At 45.7% G+C, this 25,798-nt stretch overlaps 1 protein-coding gene across 5 annotated transcripts in view; it reads left to right on the top strand.

Annotated features, from left to right (window-relative positions):
• The first annotated feature begins 318 nt into the window (after positions 1-318).
• Positions 319-25,798, top strand: part of WDTC1 (WD and tetratricopeptide repeats 1) — an 83,891-nt gene continuing 58,411 nt past the window's right edge. For 2 of the 5 annotated variants that reach the window (XM_039473565.2, XM_039473566.2), the window contains exon 1: positions 497-826. The gene's annotated coding sequence lies outside the window, so the exon portion shown is untranslated. Of the gene's footprint in view, positions 340-496; positions 827-1,423; positions 1,447-21,043; positions 21,142-25,798 lie in introns of those variants that run through there. The other 3 variants (XM_074380328.1, XM_010345903.3, XM_074380329.1) reach the window with 3 other exon arrangements.

A 25,798-nucleotide genomic window follows, 5' to 3' on the forward strand; every position in this document is an offset into this window, starting at 1 on the left:
AGCCTGAGAGGTGCCACGATTCGGGGGCTCAAAGGAAGTCTTAAGAAGCTCTTAAGGGGCTGTGTTGGGGCCTGGGGATCAGTAGGGGAGCATGTGAGCGGGTGTCCCAGAAGCGGTGTGAGGAGTGTTTCACCCGGTGGTGGGGTGGGAGGTGCGTCCGGGTAACTAATGGCAACCGGGTAGGGTGAGCCCGCTCAGCAAGAACTCCTCGACGGCGAAAAACTACGACTCCCAGGGTGCCCCGGGGCTTAGCCCAGCTTTCCCGCCCGCCCACTGGCTGCCGGTCCCGCGAGCGGCAAAGCCCATTGGCCACGGCGGTGAGGGGCTCCCCCCTAGCAGGTTAGTGGGCGCCGCCGGCAGCAGACGTTGACCGGGCGCGGGTGTGGGGGGGTTAGTGGGGGGCCAGGCTAGCCATTCTGGAAGCGGCCGGGCGCAGTCTCCGTAGCGTAGCCGCCGGCTGTGAGGCGCGGGGCGGAGGCGGAGACTGCGTGGCGCAGGCGCGTTGCTGGGCTTCTCCTGGGTCCCCAGACAGCTGGAGGAGATAAACAGAGGAGGAGGAGGGAGGGGAGTGCGTGTGTGAGAGCGCGCGAGGGAGTGTGAGTGTGTGTGAGCGCGGGTGTGAGGCGGTGCGCAGGGGCGGGCGGAGGCGCTGTCCGGCCCCGGCCAGGCGCCGGGCGGGGAGCATGGGAAGGGGCTAGAGCTGCTTGGGCCCCCCAGCCCCTTCCCCGGGATTCGCGCCCCCACTCCCGGGAGAGGGGCCGCCCCCCCGGACGGACATGGGCTCCTGAAGTTGCGCCGCCGCAGGTCGGGGGAAGAGACCTGACAGGTACGGGTCGCCGCCACCGCCGCCGCCGCCGCCGCCGCCCCCTGTTCTCCGCTGGCGCCGAGGCGGGGACCGGCTCCCGCAGCCCCGGCGCACTGGCCGCCCTCTCTGGGCCGGCTCCAGCCCTGCCGGCCTGGGGGCCTGCGCCCGCCCGCCTCGGGGCCCCGGGTGTCCCGAGGGGGGCCAGGCCTCGTCGGGGCGGAGGGCAGAGTGGGCCAGGGGCGGGGTGGGGGCGGAGGGCCGGTCGGGACGCAGGGGGAGACTGTGGGAGTTCTCTGGCGAGGGAGAGGTGGAAGTCGTTCCATCACGGGACTTTTTTGCGGAGTTTTTGTTTGACATCTGATCTGGCGCCGGAGTCAGGAAGAAGGGGCAGGTGTAAGTGCCGGGAGGGCAACGCTGGCCTGACCTGCTCTCTTAGTTTGTTTCTCTCTCTCTCCCTCTCTCTCTCTCTCTCTGTGCGTGTGTGTGTGTGTGTGTGTGCGTGTGTCCACCGCAGATGCCTTCAATGGCCCATCCTGGCACCAAACTGAACTCTGCCAAGGTGTTTCCACCAGGCGACTGTAGCACCCCGTATACAAAGGGCCTCTGCTTGGAAATGGGCTATTCAGTATCCACTGCGAAGGGTAAATAGGAAGTGAGGAGATAGAAGAGACTGCGAACCAGCAGGATCCAATTCTTGGACTGAAAGCCGCAGTGAGACACCCCCTTGCCAGCCTGGTTGACTTTACTTGGTGCCTTGGGCTCTCTCTCTGCCTGTGTACTCCCATGGTTTCTAGAGAAGAGTACAGGGGCCTATGACTAATATCTAACAGCCGAATTTGACTGTTTCCCCTAAAGTTCTTTTCTTCTGTGGCTTTAACCTCCTGAAGTAGTGGTAGAGCAACGTTATAGTTTTTCTCTCAAGTTGGTGACTTTAGGAGCTTGGTAGGGTGGTTGATGCTTCCCCATTCTTTCCAAGGATGGGGTAGATGATCTAGGTAAAGTTGCAGTGAAGTCTTCTCTTTTTAGCAAAGCCTGACTGTTTTGAGAAGAAAACTATTTTGAGGGCAGCTTCTGACTCAAAGAATATGAAATCTCCACCTAGTACACTGATGGGCCCAGTGGTCTGTACTAAGCTTTTTTGTGTCTTTTAGAGTCGGTGAGTGGCCAGCCACTACTCACTGTACTGAAGTAACTTCTTAATGCTATATCTGTCTTGAGTTCTGGCTTATTCTTCCTTGTGATTCTTATATCTTTAGTGGGATCGAATTGAATTTTTGCTGTTGAGTGTAACAACCAGATCCTCTGTAACAGACCAGGGAGTAATTATTGGGGCTCCTTTGGGCCAAGTCTGAGACTTACTGAGATTTCTTCATTGCAGGTTGTATTTCATTGGCAGGTAAGAAATGACCTTTTCTGTCATAGTTTGTGATCCTGCTGCTTTAAGTCTGGAGTCCTGCTCTCCTTTCCTTTTTTGACCTATGTGGGAGCACTTATGTTCAAGTCTTATTTTGATTTGAAGAAACAGTGCTTTTTAGATCAACTCTGCAGAATAATTGGGCAGCAGTCCGTATTTCTGCCTGGGACACCTTCCTTGCCCGGCACGAGGGAAAGAAAGAATATGTGTAGAGTATGATGATGATGATGATGATGTTAATGGCTATTTACCAGTTTCATATAATTGGCAGTTTTTCTAGCTGGGAGGAGTTCAGTATTGACTCATTGGGCATCTTATGTAGGGTATTTTTTGCACACCTAGACTTTAGGATCTGGAAACACAACTGAAAATCTTGAAGTTCACTGCCAAACATTTGTGGATCTTGAGGGGGCCAATTGCTAAGGAAGATCTAGACTAACTCATTCTTTATTTTTTTTCTCTTCTTTTATTTTTTGAGATGGGGTCTCACTCTGTTGCCCAGGCTGATCTTGAACTCCTGAGCTTAAGGGATTCTCATGTGTCTGCCTCCCTAGTAGTGTGACTGTAGACACAGCCACTGTGACTAGCTCTCATCTCTCCTTTTAAATTAAGGAATGTAGCTCACATGTGCAGTTCTGAGTCTCAGAGATGAAGTCAAACAGAATATGTAACCTGGTGATACTTGTCTTTTCTTTGGGTCACTGGTTTAATTATCTGTCCTGTTTCCTTTCTTCTTTCCTCGTCACCTTTCCAGATGCTCTGCTGCATCTTTAGGCTGCCGTTGCAGATTGCTGGACCCACAAAACCCTTCGGTTGTGCTGTCTTAGCTATCATCTCTTCAGAAGCCAAAGTTCTGGCAGTTGCCATCAGAAACCAGTTCCTTGGTGTTCTGTTTAATTTGAGAGTTATTTGCCAGTTGGGATATGTCCTAAAAAGTGACTGACATTTTATTCAGGGCCTGGTGTATCTTGGGCTCAGTGCTAGTTAGTATTTTTACTTTATCCAGGGTAACCTTCATGCCTGTCCGGTGAGGTGAGAATCATTTTCCTTGTGAAGAAACAGATTCAGAGAGATTAAGTAATTTGCTTAAGGTCACACAGCTAGTAAGAGGAAGGATTGGAATTCAAACCCAGGTCTCTCTGCTCTATGATACTGAATTGCCTCGGGGACTGTGACACATGAGGAAGAACTGAAAGGACCAAGGCTAAGAGCCTGGGGGAAGATGATACCTCGTTCAGATACTTGAAGAATTGTCATGGGGAAAGGAAACTGGATGTTCTCTGTGATTCTAGAAGGAGTCGCAGGATTAAATGACATAAATTCCAAAACGGTAGACTTTTGTTTGATAGGAGAAAATGTAGCTTTCTAAAAAGAAAATTGGCTGCCTTGTGAGGGAGTCAGTTACCCATCGTTGCAGATATTCAAGCATAGGGCTTGCCACATCTTTTTTTTTTTTTTTTTTTTTGAGACGGAGTTTCGCTCTTGTTACCCAGGCTGGAGTGCAATGGCGCGATCTCAGCTCACTGCAACCTCCGCCTCCTGGATTCAGGCAATTCTCCTGCCTCAGCCTCCTGAGTAGCTGGAATTACAGGCACGTGCCACCATGCCCAGCTAATTTTTTGTATTTTCAGTAGAGACGGGGTTTCACCATGTTGACCAGGATGGTCTCGATCTCTTGACCTCGTGATCCACCCGCCTTGGCCTCCCAAAGTGCTGGGATTACAGGCTTGAGCCACTGCGCCCGGCCCCTTGCCACATCTTTTAAAAAATTTTTTTAATTTTTATTTTATTGAGACAGAGTCTCACTCTATTGCCCAGGCGGAAGTGCAGTGGCATGATCTCGACTCACTGCCTTCCAGGTTCAAGCGATTCTTCTGCCTCAGCCTCCTGAGTAGCTGGGACTACAGGCACGTGCTACCATGCCTGGCTAATTTTTGTATTTTTAGTAGAGACGTGTTTTCACCATGTTGGCCAGGCTGGTCTCAAACTCTTGACCTTATGATCTGCCTGCCTTGGCCTCCCAAAGTGCCGGGATTACAGGCATGAGCCACCACACCCAACCTTTTTTTTTTTTTATTTTTGAGATAGAGTTTCACTTCATCACCCAGGCTGGAGTACAGTGGCCTGATCTCAGCTCACTGCAACCTCTGCCTCCCGGGTTCAAATGATTCTCATGCTTCAGCCTCCTGAGTAGCTGGAGTTACAGGCATGTACCACTACGCCTGGCTAATTTTTGTAGTTTTATAGAGACAAGGTTTCACCATCTTGGCCAGACTGGTCTTGAACTCCTGACCTCAGATAATCCACCTGCCTCCGACTGCTAGAGTGCTGAGATTACAGATGTGAATCACTGAGCCTGGCCCTGGCTAGTTTTTTTGTGTTTTTAGTACAGACAGGGTTTTGCCATGTTTCCCAGGCTGGTCTCCAACTCCTTAGCTCCACCTGCCTTGGCCTCTCAAAGTGCTAGGATTATAGGCATGAGCCATTGCTCCCAGCTTTTTTTTTTTTTGAGACAGGGTCTCACTCTGTTGGCCAGGCTGGAGTTCAGTAGTGCAGTCTTGACTCACTGCAACCACTGCCTCCTGGGCTCAAGTGACCGTCCTGCCTCGACCTCCCGAGTAGATGGGAATACAGGTGCATACCATCACGCCTTGCTAATTTTTAAATTTTTTTGTAGAGTTGGGGTTTCACTGTGTTACTTAGGCTGCACTCAAACTCCTGGGATCAAGCAGTCCGCCCACCTCGGCCTCCCAAACTTCTGAGATTACAGGTGTGAGCCACCATACCCAGCCTCCTTGTCTGTCTGATCTGTAAAAACTAACATGGCTGGGCATGGTGGCTCCACTTTACAAATGAGAAACAGAGACTCTAGAAAGTTAAGGAATATGCTGGAGGTTACACAGCTAGTAGCAATAGGGCTGATATTTGAACCATGCCTGCTCCTTCTTAGCTGTGTGACCTAGGGTAAATCATGTATCCTCTCAGAGCTATAGTTTCACCTATGTTACAGTGGGTTTATGAGGACTAAATGATGAAATGCATCCTTTTTACTAGACCTCATTGATTGCCCTCAAGAGCCAGGACTCGGGCGTAAAGGGGTACCACTTAGTTGGCTTCTTCTAGGTAAACTCAGGCTTAAGTGCAACCCTGAGAGTTCTGGGGCCCATTCTTTGTGCTATTAGTAATAGTGCTGACTCCTTGAAAGGCTTTGTGGCATTAGTGACTAATACTTTAAAAACTTTAAGCCTAGGCTGGGCTCGGATGGCTCACGCCTGTAATCCCAGCACTTTGGAAGGCCGAGGGTGGCGGATCACAAGGTCAGGAGTTCGAGACCAGCCTGGCCAATATGGTGAAACCCCATCTCTACTAAAAAATACAAAAAATAGCTGGGTGTGGTGGTGGGCACCTGTAGTCCCGGTTACTCAGGAGGCTGAAGCAGGAGAATCGCTTGAACCTGGAAGGCAGAAGTTGCAGTGAGCTGAGATCATGCCACTGCACTCCAGTCTGGGTGACAGAGCAAGACTCCATCTCAAACAAGCAAACAAACAAACAAAAAAAACTTTAAGCCTGAATAAGGGGAGGATGCAGCCAAAAACCCGGAGTATAGGAGGAAGTGTCAGAGGCCCTATGCAAAGAAAATTCTCAGCTACTACTACAGAGCCAGATTTGAGGGTCACTGTTGGTGTTTTTATATTTATTATTTTCTTTTAGGATACAAGGTCACAACTGCTAGAGCTGTGAAAGAGCTCAATGCCGAGAATAATGACCCTTAATCCTCACTGTAGCCATCTGGGGAGGTATTAACCCCATTTTCTTGGGGGTGGGGTGGAGAACAGGATCAGACCTTGCCCAGGGAGCTATCCAGAGGCTGTTGAGGGCAATGTTAGGATCAGGACTTCTGTAAAATTTTATCCTTATTCCTAACCCCCAGATTTTATAAAACTACTTATACTTGAACTTCTTCGGGAGACTTTCTGAGAATGGGAGCTAGTGTTTGGGTGCTGATGACCTACCTGGCTCACTTTTGAGTCACACATCTGGATATAACACAACTGTCACTGAGTTAGAAAGGAAACATTTCCAAATTGACTGGTGGAGTTTTCCTTAACCTTTCAGCCAGTAGTAGAGTTAGAGGATGAAACTTCAGAGCCTTTTCTACAAGAGGTATTTTGAACTGTGGCAGGATTTGTCAGGATGCAAGTTAAAGCAAAATCCAAGACTGCAGATGCTTTTAAATAGTGAGAGAGTATAGCACTATTAAAATATGCTCCCTTTTCTCTGTTTCCTTCCACTATCTTAAGGTAATTATGGGGCCTAAGAGTAGACAGGAAAATTCGCTGTGATCACTGGAAAACAAAGTTCTGAAAACATCCAGAAAATTTTTTCACAAGGCTCAAACAAGTGGCTGGGTGTGATGATTCACACTTGTTTTTTGTGTTTTTGTGTGTGTGTGTGTTTTTTTTTTTTTTTGAGCGTCTCCCTTTGTCACCCACAATGGAGTGCAGTGGTGCAATCTCTGCTCACAGCAACCTTGGTCTCCTGGGTTCAAGTGATTCTCTTGCTTCGGCCTCCCAGGTAGCCAGGATTATAGGTGCATGCCACTGTGCCTGGCTGATTTTTCTATTTTTAGTAGAGATGGAGTTTTACCATGTTGGCCAGGCTTGTGTCAAACTCTTGTCCTCAAGTGATTCTCCTGCCTTGGCCTCCCAAAGTGCTGGGATTACAGGCATGAGCCACTGTGCCTGGCCAGATGGCTCACACTTGTAACCGCAGCACTTTGGGAGAGTAAGGGGAAAGGATTGTTTGAGGCCTGGACTTTGAGAATAGCCTGGGCAAAACGATGAGACCCCCATCTCTACAAAAAATTAAAATTAGCCAGGCATGGTGATTTGCACCTGTAATCCTAGCTACTCGAGTGACTGAGGCAGGAAGATCCCTTAAGCCTAGGAGTTCGGTGTTACAGTAAACTGTGATAGTGCTACATTCCGTTCCAGCCTGGGCAGTAGAACTATAGACCATGTGTCTCTCTTTTTTTCTTTGAGATGGAGTTTCACCCTTGTTGACCAATCAGGAGTGCAATGGTGCAATCTTGGCTTACTGCAACCTCTGGCTCCTGGATTCAAGTGATTCTCCTGCCTCAGCCTCCCAAGAAGCTGGGATTACAGGCATGCACCACCATGCCCAGCTAATTTTTTTGTATTTAGTAGAGATGGGGTTTCACCTTGTTGGCCAGGCTGGTCTTGAACTCCTGACCTCAGGTGATCCACACACCTCAGCCTCCCAGAGTGCTGGGATTACAGGTGTGAGCCACTATGCCCAGACTACATTGTCTTAAAAGCTCAGTCAGCAATATAGAGCCCATTGAGCAGGGAAGGAGACATCAAGGTGAGTTTTTATCTAAAGCTTCCCAAAAAAATGAAGCATTGCTTAGAAGCATCTCTTTTCTACAGAGAAAACTTCAAACAGTCCTACATGGGATTATTTAAGCCAGGAGCCTCAAACATGGCTAAGAAGTTTCCCTAAGATGCTTTGGTGATGAGTCTGCCTATCAACCAAACCTTTCCCGGAAACTGTCCTTATGCCAGCTTAGTCCATGACCCTGAAATGGACTCTTTAAATTGGTGTTTGAGATCAGCAGAGTCAAGGCAAGTTAACCTTAAGGAAGAGTAAGGGAAAAAGTTTCAGCAGCTTCCTGAAATTGTATCAGTATTGATATTACAGGTGTGAGCCAGGTTCAAATAATTCTCCTGCTTCAGCCTCCCAAGTAGCTGGGATTACAGATGCCTGCCTGCCACCATTCCCAGCTAATTTTTGTATTTTTAGTAAAGACAGGGTTTCACCATGTTGGCCAGTCTGGTTTCGAACTCCTGACCTCAAGTGATCTGTTCATGTTGGCCCCAAAGTGCTGGGATTACAGATGTGAGCTACCATGCCTGGCTCGGTAATGATTTTTTAGTGGCCAGTGGTTTGGCCCTTAGAGTCAGACTGTATAGGTTGACTCTCTAAGAACTGTGTAACTTTGGCAAATTCACTTTTCTGTACCTCAGATCCTGCATCTATAAGATAAGGATAACAGTAGCACCTGTCTCATAGGATTATTATGAGGAGTCTATGAAATGACACTTGCAAAATGTTAGATTGTTCAATAAATATTATTTAACAGGATCAGTGTCAGGCTTTTACATGCAAGTGCTTCTGTCCCTCCTCACCCTGCAGAGGTAGGTATTATCAGATTAGGAAACTGATGTTTAGAAATGTCAGTCAGTGTCTGGCACAGTGGCTCATGCCTATAGTCCCAGCACTTTGGGAGGCTGAGGTGGGCAGATTGCTTGAGCGCAGGAGTTGGAGACCAACCAGGGCAACATGGCGAAACCTCATCTCTATTAAAAAAATATATATATGCAAAAATTAGCCAGGTGTGGTGACTCATGCCTGTGGTCCCAGCTACTTGGGAGGCTGAAATGGGAGGATCTCTTAGGCCTGGGAGGCCAAGGTTGCAGTGAGCTGAGATTATATCACCACACTCCAACCTGGTGATAGAGCCAGACTCTGTCTCAAAACAAATAAATAAATAAAATTAAAAAGATGGCCGGGCGCGGTGGCTCAAGCCTGTAATCCCAGCACTTTGGGAGGCCGAGGCGGGTGGATCACGAGGTCAAGAGATCGAGACCATCCCGGTCAACATAGTGAAACCCCGTCTCTACTAAAAATACAAAAAATTAGCTGGGCATGGTGGCGCGTGCCTGTAATCCCAGCTACTCAGGAGGCTGAGGCAGGAGAATTGCCTGAACCCAGGAGGCGGAGGTTGCGGTGAGCTGGGATTGTGCCATTGCACTCCAGCCTGGGTAACAAGAGCGAAACTCTGTCTCAAAAAAAAAAAAAAAAAAAAAATTAAAAAGATGAAGAGATGTAAGAGATATAGAAAGGGAAAAAAAATTAAAAAGGAATGTCAAGTCAGACAGAAAATAGGTGGCAGAGCTGGGATTTGAACCTAAGGTCTGTAGGTCCACAGCTACACTTTTCATTTTATTATGCTCTCTCTATATTTCTTTGTTTAATTTTTTGTTTTGTTTTTGAGACAGCGCCTCACTTTGTCACACAGGCTGGAGTGCAGAGGCACAATCATAGCTTAATATAACCTCAAACTCCTGGGCTCAAGTACTCCCCCCCCTTCCCTCCCCACTTCTTCCTCAGCCTTCCTAGTAGCTAGGACTACAGGAGTATGCCACCATGCCTGGCTAATTTAAAAAAAATTTTTTTATAGAGACTGGGTCTTACTGTGTTGCCCAGACTGCTCTCGAGCTCCTGGCCTTCAGGTGATCCTCCTGCTTCAGCCTCCCAAAGCACTGAGATTATAGGCATGAGCTACCATATCTGGCCTTATGCTATTTCCAATGACCTTTATGCATCGAGAGTGAAGTTCAGTTCTCACTTCGTTGCATCTTTCATCTTTTTTTGTAGGATTGCTCCAGTAGAACCACTATAAATAGAGTGAAAGGAAACTTGCATGCATCTTTGCATAATTCAGAATGTTGAAAGGCGTTCAGTTGTCACCCTGGTTGGGAGCATTTCCCTACTATGAGAGGTAGTATATCTAAAGGAAAGAGAATACATATGTTTTAGGTTCCATCTCTGGTCTGCTGTTAACCAGTAGTGTTAAAATCGCAGGATAGGCTGCGTGCGGTGGCTCACACTTGTAATCCTAGCACTTTGGGAGGCTGAGGTGGGTGGATCATGCAGTCAGGAGTTCAAGACCAGCCTGGCCAAGATGGTGAAACCCCATCTCTACTAAAAATTCAAAACTTAGCCAGGTGTGGTGGCAGGCACCTGTAATCCCAGCTACTTCAGAGGCTAAGACAGAGAATTGCTTGAATCCAGGAGGCAGAGGTTGCAGTGAGCTGAGACTGCGCCACTGCACTCCAGCTTGGGTGACAGAGTGAGACTCCATCTCAAAAAAAAAAAAAAAAATTGCAGGATAGTGTCATTGGAAGGGGCTTTGTAGCTTATCTTAGAGTCCACCTCTCATTTATGAATGGCATAATAGACTGAGAAAGCAAAATGCCTCACTCAGGGTTATGCGGCCATTTAAAGGCAGAGGCTGTCGTGGAGCACAAGACCCTGGATATCCCAGTCCAGTGCTTCTTCCTCAGTATCATGTAGTGTTGTGCTTTACTTCTCCCTTGTTAAAGGGGGACTATTTTTGTACATGAGCATTCATAGCAGCATTATTCATAGCAATGTTATATTAGCTTTCTAGCTTCCTCAAAGGATTGTTGCAAAGTTCAAATTAAAAGCTTAAACAAAAGTAGTTTGATAGGTATAAAACATTGTATGTATGCAAGGTATCATGCCATTATTCATTCAGCAAATGTTTATTGGTGCCTGCTGAGCTTATATTACTCCTGGAAGACCAGGGGGATCAATGGATGAATTGGATGAAGAGCAGGCCCTCAGCATGCTTTTAATCGTCTAAGAAAGAGAAACCACATAAATAACCACAGCTCAAGGTAGGAGACAGATGAAGGAAAGGCTAAAAACGAAATTTTCTTTTCATAATCTGTGATTTTGAGGTAGAGAAAACAAAGGATTTTAAGGTATTTCTTCTTTATTGAGATATAATTCATGTACCATAAAATTTACTCTTTTAAATTATAGAATTCATTAGTTTGTTGTTGTTGTTGTTGTTGTTGTTGTTGTTGTTGTTGTTGTTTTAAGATGGGGTTTCACCATGATGGCCAGGCTGGTCTCGAGCTCCTGACCTCAGGTGATCCACCCACCTCGGCCTCCCAAAGTGCTAGGATTACAGGCATGAGCCACAGCACCCGGCCTCATTAGTTTTAATATAGTCACAATGTTGTGCAACTATCCCCACTATCTAATTCCAAAACATTTTCATCACCTAAAAAAGAAACACATACCTTTTAGCTCACATTCCCCCTCAACACCCCATTTCCTCCCTTAGCCCTAGGCAATAACAAGTCTACTTTCTGTCTCTGTAGGTTTTCCTATTCTTGAAATTTCACATAAATGGAACCATATAATATGTGGTCTTCTGTGACTGGCTTCCTTTACTTAGAATGTTTTGATGTTTCTTCCACGTTGTTGTATGAATTAGTACTTCATTTCTTTTTATGGCTGAATAATATTCCATTACAGTGGATGTTACCACATTGTATTTATTCATTCATCAGTTGATGGCCATTTGGGTTGTTTCTAATTTGGGCTATTATGAATAATGCCACTATGAGTATTCATGTACAAGTTTTTGTATGGACATGTATTTTCTTTCTTTCTTTTTTTGAAACAAGGTTTCACTCTGTCACCCAGCCTGGAGTTTAGTGCCACAAACATAGTTCACTGTAGCCTCAAACTTCTGGGCCCAGGTAATCCTCCTGCCTCAGCCTCCCAGAGTGCTGGGATTATAGGCGTAAGCCACCACACCCAGCCTATTTCTGCATTATTATTTATTTAATTAATATTTAGAGACAGAGTCTCCCTCTGTTGCACAGGCTGGAATGCAGTGGCACGATCTTAGCTCACTGCAACCTTCGCCTCCTGAGTTTACGCGATTCTCCTGCCTTAGCCTCCTCAGTAGCTGGGATTACAGGCACCTACCACCACACCAGCTAATTTTTGTATTTTTTTAGTAGAGATGGGGTTTCATCATGTTGGCCAGGCTGGTCTTGAACTCCTGAACTCAAGTGATCCTCCTGCCTCAACCTCCCAAAGTGCTGGGATTACAGGCATGAACCACTGTGCCTGGCCTTATGCAGGTTTTTTACATAGGTAAACTCATGTCATGGTGGTTTGTTGTGCAGATTATTTCATTACCCAGGTAACTAAGCCTAGTACCCAATAGTTGTTTTTTCTGATTCTCTCCCTCTTCCCACCCTCCGCCCTCAAGTAGGTTGCGGTGTCTGTTGTTTCCTTCTTTGTGTCCATGAGGTCTCACCATTTAGTTTCCACTTACAAGTGAGAACATGGCATATTCGGTTTTCTGTTCCTGCTTTAGCCTGCTAAGGATAATGGCCTCCAGCTCCATCCATGTTCCTGCAAAGGACAGGATCTCATTCTTTCTTATGGCTAAATAGTCATTCCATGTTGTATATGTACCACATTATCTTTTTCTTTTTTTTTTTTGAGACGGAGTTTCGCTTTTGTTACCCAGGCTGGAGTGCAATGGTGCGATCTCGGCTCACTGCAACCTCCGCCTCCTGGGTTCAAGCAATTCTCCTGCCTCAGCCTCCTGAGTAGCTGGGATTACAGGCATGCGCCACCATGGCAAGCTAACTTTTTGTATTTTTAGTAGAGACGGGGTTTCACCAGGATTACCAGGATGGTCTCGATCTCTTGACCTCGTGATCCACCCGCCTCAGCCTCCCAAAGTGCTGGGATTACAGGCGTGAGCCACCGCGCCCGGCATCTTTTGCTTTTTTTGAGATGGAATTTTGCTCTTGTTGCCCAGACTGGATTGCAATAGTACGGTCTTGGCTCACTGCAACCTCTGCTTCCTGGGTTCAGGCAATTCTCCCGCCTCAGCCTCCCAAGTAGCTGGGATTACAGGTGCCTGCTACCATGCCTGGCTAATTTTTTATTTTTAGTAGAGACAGAGTTTCACCATGTTGGCCAGGCTGGTCTTGAACTCCTGACCTCAGCTGATCTGCCTGCCTTGGTCGCCCTAAGTGCTGGGATTACAGGTGTGAGCCACTGTGCCTGGCCTGCACCACATTTTCTTTATCCATTCTGCCATTGATGAGCATTTAGGTTGATTCCATGTCTTGGCTATTGTGAATAGTGCCACAATGAACATACAGCATACACATGTGTGTGTGTCTTTACGGTGAAACAGTTTATATTCCTTTGGGTATATACCCAGTAATAGGATTGCTGGGGCAAATAATAATTCTATTTTTAGCTTTTTGAGGAATCCTCACACTACTTTCCATAATGGTTGAACTAATTTACACTCCCACTAACAGTGTAATAGTGTTCCCTTTTCTCTGCAACCTTGCCAGCATCTGTTATTTTGACTTTTTAATAATGGCCATCCTGACTAGTGTGAGATGATATCTCATTGTGGTTTTGACTTGCATTTCTCTCTTTTTTTTTTTTTTTTTTTTTTTGGTACCGTGACTCGGATTTTTTGTTTGTTTGTTTGTTTGTTTGTTTTCTGAGATGGAGTTTCACTCTTTTTGCCCAGGCTGGAGTGCAATGTAGTGATCTTGGCTCACCGCAGCCTCTGCCTCCCGGGTTCTAGCAATTCTCCTGCCTCAGCCTCCCTAGTAGCTGAGATTATAGGCATTCGTCACCACACCTGGCTAATTTTGTATTTTCATTAGAGACAGGATTTCTCCACGTTGGTCAGGCTGGTCTCAAACCCCCGACCTCAGGTGATCCACCCACCTCGGCCTCCCAAAGTGCTGCGATTACAGGCATGATCTCATGCGCCCAGCTTGACTTGTATTTCTCTAATGATCAGTGATACTGAGCTTTTTTTCATATGCTTGTTGGCCCCATGTATGTCTTCTTTTGAAAAGTGTTCATGTCCTTTTGCCCACTTAATTGGATTTTTTTCTTTTTCTTTTTTTTTTTTTTGAGACGGAGTTTTGCTCTTCTTACCCAGTCTGGAGTGCAATGGCACGATCTCGGCTCACCGCAACCTCCACCTCCTGGGTTCAAGCAATTCTCCTGCCTCAGCCTCCTGAGTAGCTGGGATTACAGGCATGCGCCACCACGCCCAGCTAGTCTTTTGTATTTTTAGTAGAGACGGGGTTTCACCATGTTGACCAGGATGGTCTCGATCTCTCGACCTCGTGATCCACCCGCCTCAGCCTCCCAAAGTGCTGGGATTACAGGCTTGAGCCACCGCGCCCCGCTTGGATTTTTTTCATGTAAATTTGTTTAAGTTCCTTATAGATGCTAGATATTAGACCTTTGGCAGATGCATAGTTTGCAAATATTTTCTCTCATTCTATAGGTTGTCTGTTAATGATACACTTTAAAATGATTAGTTTAATGTTATGTGAATTTCACTTAAAAATTTTTTTTTGGAGTCAGAGTCTTGCCCTGTCACTCAGGCTGGAGTGCAGTGGTATGATCATGGTTCACTATCGCCAAAACCTCCCGGGCTCAAGCAGTCCTCCCACCTCAGCTTCCCAAGTAGCTGGGACTATAGGTATGCCACCATACCCAGCTAATTTTTATACTTTTTGTAGAGATGGGGTTTCACCATGTTTCCTGGGCCAGTGTCAAACTCCTGGGCTTAAGCAATCTTCCTATACTGGTCTTCCAAAGTGCTGGGATTATAGACGTGAGCCACCACGCCCAGCCTTAAATTTTTAAAAAAGAAACCATATCATGGCTGGGCTCAGTGACTCACGCCTGTAATCCCAGCACTTTGGGAAGCTGAGGCAGGCAGATCACTTGAGGCCAGTAGCTCAAGACCAGCTAAGCCAACATGGTGAAACCCCGTCTCTACTAAAAATAGGAAAAATTAGACGAGCGTGATGGCACATGCCTGTAATTCCAGCTACTCTGGAGGCTGAGACATGAAAATCCCTTGAACCTGAGAGGCAGAGGCTGTAGTGAGCTGAGATGACACTACTGTGCTCCAGCGTGGGCAACAGAGCGAGACTCTTGTCAAAAAAAAAGGGGGGGGGGCAGCCATATCCTTTAGCTGTCACTTCTCTGTCCCCCCATTCCCTTCAGCCCTAAGCAACCATTAATCTACTTCCTATTTCTATTCTATTTTGTTTTATATAAATGGAATTATACAATATTTAGGCTTCTTTCACTTGGCATAATATTTTCAGAGTTCATCTATGTTGTAGCATGTATCAGTACTTCATTCCTTCTTATGGCCAAGTAACATTTCGTTGTATGGATATACCACATTTTGTTTATTTATCAGTTGATGGATGTTTCCACCTTTTGGCTATTACAAATAATACTGCTATAAACTTTTTTTGAGACTGAATCTCGCTCTCACTAAGGCTAGAGTGGCGTGATCATAGCTCACTGTAACCTCAAACTCTTGAGTTCAAGCAATCCTCTTGCCTCAGCCTCCTCAGTAGCTAGGGCTATAGATGGATGCCACTGCACCTGGCTAATTTTATTTTTTTAGAGATGGGATTTTGCTGTGTTGCCCAGGCTGGTCTTAAATTCTTGGCCTCAAGTGATCCTTCTCCTCGGCCTTCCAAAGTGCTGGGATTACAGATGAGCCAGTGTACCTAGCGTTGCTATAAATACATTCTTGTACAAATTTTATATGGCATTTCTTCGCTTTTAACAAAGTCACAGTTTTCCTTCTGATCTTGCATTTCAAACCTAACAGGTGGTAAAGACATCCTATAGTTTGCCCCCTCCATCCTACAGTGAAATCTCCCTTGTCAGCTTCATCTCTGGTAGGAAATTAGAGGGGAAATGTTAATGATCTGTGCTACTGAGCAAATGTAACAGGGGTTACCAGGTTTTAGTAGAATTCAAATTTGGCTAACATTTATTGAGCACCGACTACCATCTAGGTACTGTTATATACTTTCTTTTCTTTATTTTTTATTTTTTGGAGACAGAGTCTCAGTCTATTCCCCAGGCTAGAAGTGCAGTAGTGCCAACTAAGCTCACTGCAATCTCCACTTCCCAGGTTCAAGCAGTTCTCCTGCTTCAGCCTCCCAAGTAGCTGGGATTACAGGCACGTGCCACCACGCCCAGCTCATTTTTGTATTTTTAGTGGAAATGGGGTTTCACCATGTTGTCTGGTCTCAAATTCCTGACCTCGGGTGATTTGTCCCCTCAGCATCCCAAAGTGCTGGGATTATAGGTGTGAGCCATCACACCCAGCCCTGTTGTGTACTTTCATACATATTTTATGTATTCACAACAACCCATTAAAGTAGGTGTTAGCATCCCCATTTTACAAATGAGGAAATTGAAACTTAGAAAATTTAAGTAACTTGCCTACGTAGGTACTAATTGGCACACTGAGGGGAAAGCTGCAGTTCAGGCCCAGGTGCCTATGTATTGTATATTTTTCTCTTTCTGTTACATTATCCAGAGCCAAACAAGAACTGTAGCACACATGAAAGGGGTGGTTCTTCATATTTGGATATTACCATTCAATTCTTGGTTCTAGATATGTCATCTTTTTTTTTTTTTTTTTTTTTTTGAGACGGAGTTTCGCTCTTGTTACCCAGGCTGGAGTGCAATGGCGCGATCTCGGCTCACCGCAACCTCCGCCTCCTGGGTTCAGGCAATTCTCCTGCCTCAGCCTCCTGAGTAGCTGGGATTACAGGCACGTGCCACCATGCCCAGCTAATTTTTTTTGTATTTTCAGTAGAGACGGGGTTTCACCATGTTGACCAGGTTGGTCTCGATCTCTTGACCTCGTGATCCACCCGCCTCGGCCTCCCAAAGTGCTGGGATTACAGGCTTGAGCCACCGCGCCCGACCGTAGATATGTAATCTTAACAAATCTACTTTGTTCTTAGTCATGTTAACCCCAGGCTATTATATTACTGGTCACCTTGGCATTATGAGTAGACTAATTCCTCCAAATTGAGCTGTTAACTTTTTTTTGAGACAGAGTCTCACTCTCTCACCCAGGTTGGAGTGCAGTGGTGTGATCTTGGCTCACTGCAACCTCTGCCTCCTGGGTTTAAGTGATTCTTCTGCCTCAGCCTCCTAAGTAGCTGGGGTTACTGGTGCTCGCCACCACTCCTGGCTAATTTTTTTGTATTTTTTTAGTAGAGACAGGGTTTAACCTGATTACCACATTCGGCTAATTTTCTTGTATATTTTGTAGAGATAGGGTTTTGCCATGTTGGCCAGGCTGGTCTTGAACTCCTGACCTCATGATCCACCTGCCTCAGCCTCCCAAAGTGCTGGGATTACAGGTGTGAGCCACCATGCCTTGCCAGACTTTTATTTTCTTGTTAGCATTCTTTAAAATCATAGAGATAAGCCGGGCGCGGTGGCTCAAGCCTGTAAGGCGGGTGGATCATGAGGTCGAGAGATCGAGACCATCCTGGTCAACATGGTGAAACCCCGTCTCTACTAAAAATACGAAAAATTAGCTGGGCATGGTGGCGCGTGCCTGTAATCCCAGCTACTCAGGAGGCTGAGGCAGGAGAATTGCCTGAACCCAGGAGGCGGAGGTTGCGGTGAGCCGAGATCGCGCCATTGCACTCCAGCCTGGGTAACAAGAGCGAAACTCCGTCTCAAAAAAAAAAAAAATCATAGAGATAGACTTGTAGAAGAAAGTTTTCCAGTAGCCTAGGCTAAAAGTTTGTAGAAATGATGGGCTTAAATGGTGATATGCTAGGCATTTTAGAGCTCCAGGAATAGAATACCTATTGGGAGGTATAACATCTGCATAGCAGCTCATATTTTCTTTATAACATTATGTCTGTGTTTTCCTCAGTACCTTAGGTATTTTTATATTTTTCATAATCCCAGCTCCCAGAAATTGGCTTCCTTCTTTCTCCTTAATTCATTGAGAATCCACTAGAGCTGATCCACAACATCCTAACATATAGTAAACCTTGGGGCCTGGGCACAGTGCCTCATTTCTGTAATTCCAGCACTTTGGGAAGCCAAGGTAGGAGGACTGCTTGAAGCTAGCTAGGCAGTTAAGACCAACCTGGGCAACATAGCAAGAACCTGAATTGAGAAAAAAAAAATTAGCTGGAAATGGTGGTGCAAGCCTGTAGTGCTAGCTACTTGGGAGTCTAAGGTGGGGCGAAGGATTGTGTGAGCACAGGAGTTCAAGGTTATAGTATGCTATAGTTGCACCACTATATTCCAGCCTGAGTGATAGAGTAAGTTCCTACCTCTATTAAAAAAATAACCTTTGGTAGGCCGGGCGCGGTGGCTCAAACCTGTTATCCCAGCACTTTGGGAGGCCGAGGCGGGTGGATCACGAGGTCGAGAGATCGAGACCATCCTGGTCAACATGGTGAAACCCCGTCTCTACTAAAAATACAGAAAATTAGCTGGGCATGGTGGCATGTGCCTGTAATCCCAGCTACTCAGGAGGCTGAGGCAGGAGAATTGCCTCAACCCAGGAGGCGGAGGTTGCGGTGAGCCGAGATCGCGCCATTACACTCCAGCCTGGGTAACAAGAGCGAAAACTCCGTCTCAAAAAAAAATAAATAAATAACCTTTGGTATCAGAAGTGACCTTGGGTAGGAAAAAGAAAAAATAAAAAAATAAAAATAAATAACCTGTCAGATGTGTCAGCCTGGCCAACATGGTGAAACCCTCTCTCTACTTAAAATACAAAAATTAGCCAGGCATGGTGGGGGGCACCTATAATCCCATCTACGAGGGAGGCTAAGGCATGAGCCGAGATGATGCCACTGTACTCCAGCCTGAGTGACAGAGCAAGACTCAGTCTCAAAAATTAAAAAAATTTTTTAAACCTGCCAGATGTGGTTGCTCATGCCTGTAAATCCTAGCACTTTGAGAGGCTGAGATGGGAGGATTGCTTGAGCCCAGGAGTTGGATACCAGCCTGGGCAGGAAAGTGAGGTCACATCTCTACAAAAAATAAAAAAAATTAGCTAGGCATAGTAGCACGCACATGTGGTCCCAGCTACTCAGGAGAGTGAGGTGGCAGGATTACTTGAGCCAAGGAAGTCTAGGCTAGAGTGCAGTAAGGCAGTGATTGCGCCACTGCACTCCAGCCTAGGCAACTGAGCAAGGTCTTGTCTCAAAAAAAATATACAAAATAAAATTGAAAAACCTTTGTCCTCTAGCTAAAGTTTTTGTAGAGTTTTTATATTTTGCAGACAAATCAGCCATTAATGTATTAGAGCTTCAAGTATGCAAATCAGGGTTTATTGTTAACTGCTCTCCTTAGAATGAAGAAGAATGCACATTAAAGGTTACTTGTGCTAAAGGCACATCTCAGCACTTTGGGAAGCCGAGGCAGGCAGATTATTTGAGGCCAGGCATTCAAGACCAGCCTGGGCAAAATGGTGAACCTCTGTCTCTACAAAAAATACAAAAACTAGCTGGGCTCTGTAGTGCATGCCTATAGTCCCAGCTACTTGGGAGGCAGAGGCATGAAAATCGCTTAAATCCAGGAGGTGGAGGTTGCAGTGAGCCAAGGTTGCACCACTGTACTCCAGTCTGGGTGACACAGCGAGACTCCGTCTCAAAAAAAAAAAAAAAAATGTTATTTGTGGTCTGTTATGGTCCCTGTGGTCCCCTTTTTCCATTAGGGTTTTCCAAGTTGTCTTTTTTATTCTGTATGATGTGTTTAGTTTGTTTCCCTCAGTGTCATTTTTTGTGCCTCTAAAATGTAGGAACAAATGAGTATAAAGAATGTTTAACTTATTAATTCATGTTGTTCTTTCTGAATTTAGTGTCCTACCTATTTCTTTCTTTCTTTTTTTTTTTTTTTTTGAGACAGAGTTTCTTGTTACCCAGGCTGGAGTGCAATGGCGCGATCTCGGCTCACCGCAACCTCCGCCTCCTGGGTTCAGGCAATTCTCCTGCCTCAGCCTCCTCAGTAGCTGGGATTACAGGCACGCGCCACCATGCCCAGCTAATTTTTTGTATTTTTACTAGAGACGGGGTTTCACCATGTTGACCAGGATGGTCTTGATCTCTTGACCTCGTGATCTACCCGCCTCGGCCTCCCAAAGTGCTGGGATTACAGGCTTGAGCCACCGCGCCCAGCAGTGTCCTACCTATTTCTTTTGGTTGTTTGGTTACGTTTCCCTTTTTTTAAGTCTCTTTATTGTGCTCTGATTACAATGGCTTTATAGTCAATGAAGAACAACTGTATTGCCTGTCTTTGTTTTTTACTGTTGTTTTTTGTGGGGGGGCTGAGTCTCACTCTGTCACCCAGGCTGGAGTGCATTGGTGCACTCTCTGCTCACTGCAACCTCTGCCTCCTGGGCTCAAGCGATTCTCCTGCCTCAGCCTCCTGAGTAGCTGGGATTACAGGCATTCGCCACCAAGCCCAGCTAATTTTTTTGTGTTTTTAGTAGAGACAGGGTTTCACCATGTTGGCCAGGCTGGTCTCCTCAATCTTTTGACCCTGTGATCCACCTGCCTCAGCCTCCCAAAGTGCTGGGGTTGCAGGAGTAAGCCACCACGCCCAGCCTTTTTTTTTTTTTTTTTTTTTTTTAAACAGAGTTTTGCTCTGTCCCCAGGCACCAGGCTGAAGTGCAGTAGCGGGAGCTCAGCTCACTGCAACTTCCACCTCCCAGGTTCAAGCAGTACTCCTGCCTCAGCCTCCCAAGTAGCTGGGACTAAGGTGCGTGCCATCACTCTCAGCTATTTTTTTTTTTTTTTTTTTAATAGAGACAGGGTTTCGCCATGTTGGCCAGGATGTTCTCAATCTCTTGACCTCGTGATCTGCCTGCTTTGGCCTCCCAAAGTGCTGGGATTACAGGTGTGAGCCACCGTGCCTGGCCTTTTTTTTATTTATTTATTTTTATTTATTTATTTTTAAAATAGACCTGGTTTCACCATGTTGGTCAGGCTGGTCTTAAATTCCTGACCTTATGATCCACCCTCCTCAGCCTCCCAAAGTGCTGGGATTACAGGCATGAGCCACTGTGCCCGACACCCTCCACCCTTTTTTTTTTAAGAGACAAGATCTTGCTGTGTTGTTTAGGCTGATCTCCAACTCCTGGCCTAAGGTGATCTTCCTACCTCTGCCTCCCAAAATTCTGGGGTTACAGGCATGAGTTACAACACCCAGCCATCTGCTGTATTTTCAAAGTTCATCACAGTGCCTGGCATAATAGGCATTAGAAATTTTATGTTATGAATTTTTTTTTTTTGAGACAGAGTTTTGCTTTTGTTGCCCAGGCTGGAGTGCAATGACGTAATCTTGGCTCACCGCAACCTCCACCTCCCAGGTTCACGTGATTCTCCTGCCTCAGCCTCCCAAGTAGCTGGGATTACAGGTATGCACCACCACGCCTGGCTAATTTTGTATTTTCAGTGGAGACAGGGTTTCTCCATGTTGGTCAGGCTGGTCTCCAACCCCCGACCTCAAGTGATCCACTCGCCTCAGCCTCCCAAAGTTCTGGGATTACAGGCATGAGCCACCACGCCCAGCCTATCTTATGAATTCTTAAAGTCACTAATTTCAGCCTTTTTGCCTCTTTGCAGAACTGAACATTATGTAATTTGCATACTGCACCAGACAGAAATCCCCTTGTTGTAGTCTTTTCTAGTGTTCAATCATATATGTAACTTTGTTGTGTCGATTCCAAATCTCTCATATATCATTTCATATCTGAGCTCAAAGCCCTCCATAAAATAATGCTTTTAAAATTTGATCATGATTAAATCTTTTCATCCTCAAATAACTTGATTTATTGATCTGATTATTTGTGTTTGAGAAACTTTGGACTGAAGTATGAAACTTGTTATGCCCCTTGATAGATTTAATGGTATTTCCTTCCTGATGTGAACCTTTTAAATAATCTCTACTTAGAAGTGTTTCCAGTTTCAGACTGGGCACAGTGGCTCATACCTGTAATCCTAGCACTTTGAGACGTTGAGGTGGACGGATCCTGAGGTCAGGAGTTCAAGACCATCCTGACCAACGTGGAGAAACCCCATCTCTACTAAAAATACAAAATTAGTTGGGTGTGGTGGCGCATCCCTGTAATTTTAGCTACTTGGGAGGCTGAGGCAGGATAATCACTTGAGCCCATGAGGCAGAGGTTGCAGTGAGCTGAGATTGTGTCATTGCACTCAGCCTGGGCAATAAGAGGGAAACTCTGTCTCAAAAGAAAAAAAAAAAAAGGTGTTTCCAGTTTTAAAAACAAAGAAAAAAACAAGATTTTAAAAAATAGTGTTTCCAGTTATCCTTGTCTGTAAAAGTTTAGAAAGGCACTGAATCCCTTTTTTGTTGAGAGGAGAGAAGACAAGCATGCTGGAAGATGAGCTTTCTGCCTGTATGCTATCTATCATTTCTTCTTAGGACGGGAGCAGAAATATTCACCAGAATGCTAGTTAGGCCAGGTGTGTTGGTTCACACCTATAATCCCACACTTTGGGAAGCAGAGGCAGGTGGATCAGTTGAGGTCAGAAGTTCAAGATCAGCCTGGCCAAACATGGTGAAACCCTATCTCTACAAAAAAATACAAGAAAATTAGCTGGACGTGGTGATGCACACCTGTAATCTTGGATGCTTGGGAGGTTGAGGCATGAGAACTGCTCGAACCTGAAATGTGGTGGTTGCAGTAAGCTGAGGTCACGCCACTGCATTACAGCCAGGCTGACAGAGTGAGACTGTGTCTTAAAAAAAAAAAAAAAAAAAAAAAAAAGAATGCTGATTAAGCATCAGTTGTATTAAATTTTCACTTTTTTTTTTTTTTTTTTTTTTTTTTGAGGCAGAGTTTTGTCTGTCACCCAGGATGGAATGCAGTGGCTTAATCTTGGCTCATCACAATCTCCACCTCCCAGGTTAAAATGATTCTCCTGCCTCAGCCTCCCGAGTAGCTGGGATTACAGGCATGTGCCACCACGCCTTGCTAATTTTTTTGTATTTTTAATAGTGATGTGGTTTCTTCTCCCATCCTGAGAAGAAGTGATAGATAGCACGTTGGCCAGGCTGGTCTTGAACTCCCAATCTCAGGTGATCTGCCTACCTCCACCTCCCAAAGAGCTGGGATTACAGGCATGAGCCACCACACCCGGCCAAATTTTGACGTTTTGTTTTTTTTTTAATTTCGGTCTACCAATCAGATGCCAATTTCCATTTTACTATTTATCTGAATTGTGGTTTCCTGCTTGTCTGGTTTCTCTTTTTTTCCCCCCACTCTTGTTCCTTTTAGTATTTCCAAGCCACATACCAGTCTTAGCTAAAAGTCCCTTGACTTTGATACTGACCTCTCTTAGTATGGGTACTATGTATTTCATCTCATTATTCCCCCTTGTCTTTTCCAATGCTTGGTGCTAGGTAGATACCCAGTTAACATTTTTGTTTGTTTGTTTGTTTTGTTTTGATTTTGAGACAAAGTCTTGCTTTGTCGCCAGGCTAGAGTGCAGTGCCGCGATCCCGGCTCACTGCAACCTCTGCCCTCCTGGGTTCAAGTGATTCTTCTGCCTCAGCCTTCCAAGTAGCTGGGACTACAGGCACATGCCACCATGCCCAGCTAATTTTTGTATTTTCAGTAGAAATGGGGTTTCGCCATGTTGGCCAGGATGCTCTTGATCTCTTGACCTTATGATCTACCCACCTTGGCCTCCCAAAGTGCTGGGATTACAGGCGTGAGCCATCGCACCTGGCCCCCAATTAACATTTTAAGGAAATTAATGAATAAGTGGTGGCAATTTAGTTGGCTCTTTTGGTGGATACTCATACTGATCGCTACTCTAGGAAATTACATATCAGAGTTGTTAAGAGAATGGACTTTGGAATCTCACAACCCTGGGTTTGAGTTCCTGCTCCAACTCCAGTTTTAGCTGTGTAACATTGTGAAAATTGTTGCATGCCTATGAATATGTTTCCTTATACATAAAATTCTGATAGTAAGAGCATCTACCATACAAGCTTTTTTTGTTTAAGACTACTCAAGTGCAGCAGTGAGAAGAGGGGAAAGAGTAGAACAAAGAATTTGATCTGTAATCAGTTGAGATAACTTGCTACCTTCAGACTAGCCCATAAACCTTTTTTTTTTTTTCTTTACATGGAGTCTCGCTCTGTCTCCCATGCTGGAGTGCAGTGGTGCCATCTTAGCTCACTGCAACCTCTGGCTCCCAGGTTCAAGCGATTCTCCTGCCTCAGCCTCCTGAGTATATGGGTATATGGGATTACAGGCCTGCACCGCCACACCTGACTAATTTTTCTTTTTTTTTTTTTAGTAGAGATGAGGTTTCGCTAATGTTGGCCAGGCTGATCTTAAACTTCTGACTTCAGGTTATCTGCCCATCTCAGCCTCCTAAAGTGCTGGGATTACAGGCGTGAACCACTGTGTCCAGCCAAAACTTTTTGAACCACTCTTCTGGGGTCTTAGTATGCTCTCTCTGGAAGTGGTTTTCCTCCAGTTCTTTGCTGCTTCTTGTCATTCATGTTACAGCTTAAGTGTCCCCTTCTAAAGAGAGCCCCTCTGTATCAGGCAGGATTTGTAGTTGTATGTAACAGAAACCACCTCTGGCTGATTATTGAAAGGATATTGAGGAAATTCATAAAACATCAGGGAACGTCATGGAGTCATGCTTGAAGAATGCTAGAACAAGAGAAACTGGCCGGGCGCGGTGGCTCAAGCCTGTAATCCCAGCACTTTGGGAGGCCGAGGCGGGTGGATCACGAGGTCAAGAGATCGAGACCATCCTGGTCAACATGGTGAAACCCCGTCTCTACTAAAAATACAAAAAAGTAGCTGGGCATGGTGGCGCGTGCCTGTAATCCCAGCTACTCAGGAGGCTGAGGCAGGAGAATTGCCTGAACCCAGGAGGCGGAGGTTGCGGTGAGCCGAGATCGCGCCATTGCACTCCAGCCTGGGTAACGAGAGCGAAACTCCGTCTCAAAAAAAAAAAAAAAAAGAGAAACTGGGCAGCAGGCAGGACCCACAAGTAAAATCACTCGTAGACTCAGCCTGGTGAAGACATTGTTGCCACCACTACTTAGACAGCTAACACCATCAGCTGCACTGGACTTAATGACCACTGTGGTCACCCCTGGCTACACTCCAAGTGGACTCTCTTTTGTCCTCTGACTCTGAAACACTAGATTCTAGTTCAAGGTTTAGGGGTGTTGTGTCTGGTTGGCATAGCCTGGGCCATATATTCACACTGTAGCTTCAAGGGAGCCTCAGAAAGAGAATCTCAGTCACCTCCTTTCTCATTTTATAGTGGTAAGGGGCTCTGCTTCCCACTAGATTCAGAAGGGGAATTCCCAAAAATCTAAGAAGGGTTCAAATGGTGAAAATCCAGAAAATTCCACTATAGTTTATTTGACCTCAAGTCTAAAAGTAGCTCACCAGTCACTGTCACTTCAACTTGTGTTATTGTCATCATAGCACTTTCCACTACTGGATATTTTCTTAGTTTTATTTATTTCATTGTTTATTGTCTGTCCCCTCCTGCTAGAATGTAAGTACCATGAGAGCAAGGACATTGCCTGTTTTGCTCACTGTGCCCTTCATTCTGTGCCAGGAATAGCACCTGGCATGTAGTAAAAGCTCCTTATGTTCATTTGTTGAATGAATGACTATAAAACCCTTAGCTCAATGCCTGGCACATGGTAAGTGCTTAGTATTTGGCAACATATATTTCTTAGCAAATAAAATATTTATATTCTTTTTTTTTTTGGAGACAGAGTCTCATTCTGTTGCCCAGGCTAGATTGCTGTGGCGTAGTCTTGGCTCACTGCAACCTCTGCCTCCCAGGTTCAAGCAATTCTCCTGCCTCAGTCTCTGAGTAGCTGAGATTGCAGGTGCCTGCCACCATGCCCAGCTAATTTTTTTTTTCTTTTTTTTTTTGAGATGGAGTCTCATTCTATCACCCAGGCTGGAGTGCAGTGGTGCAATCTCAGCTCACTGCAACCTCTGCTGCCAGGTTCAAGCAATTCTGCCTCCGCCTCCCGGGTAGCTGGGATTACATGCG

The sequence above is a fragment of the Saimiri boliviensis genome, chromosome 11, assembly GCF_048565385.1.
Source record: "Saimiri boliviensis isolate mSaiBol1 chromosome 11, mSaiBol1.pri, whole genome shotgun sequence".
Classification (NCBI taxonomy): Eukaryota; Metazoa; Chordata; class Mammalia; order Primates; family Cebidae; genus Saimiri; species Saimiri boliviensis.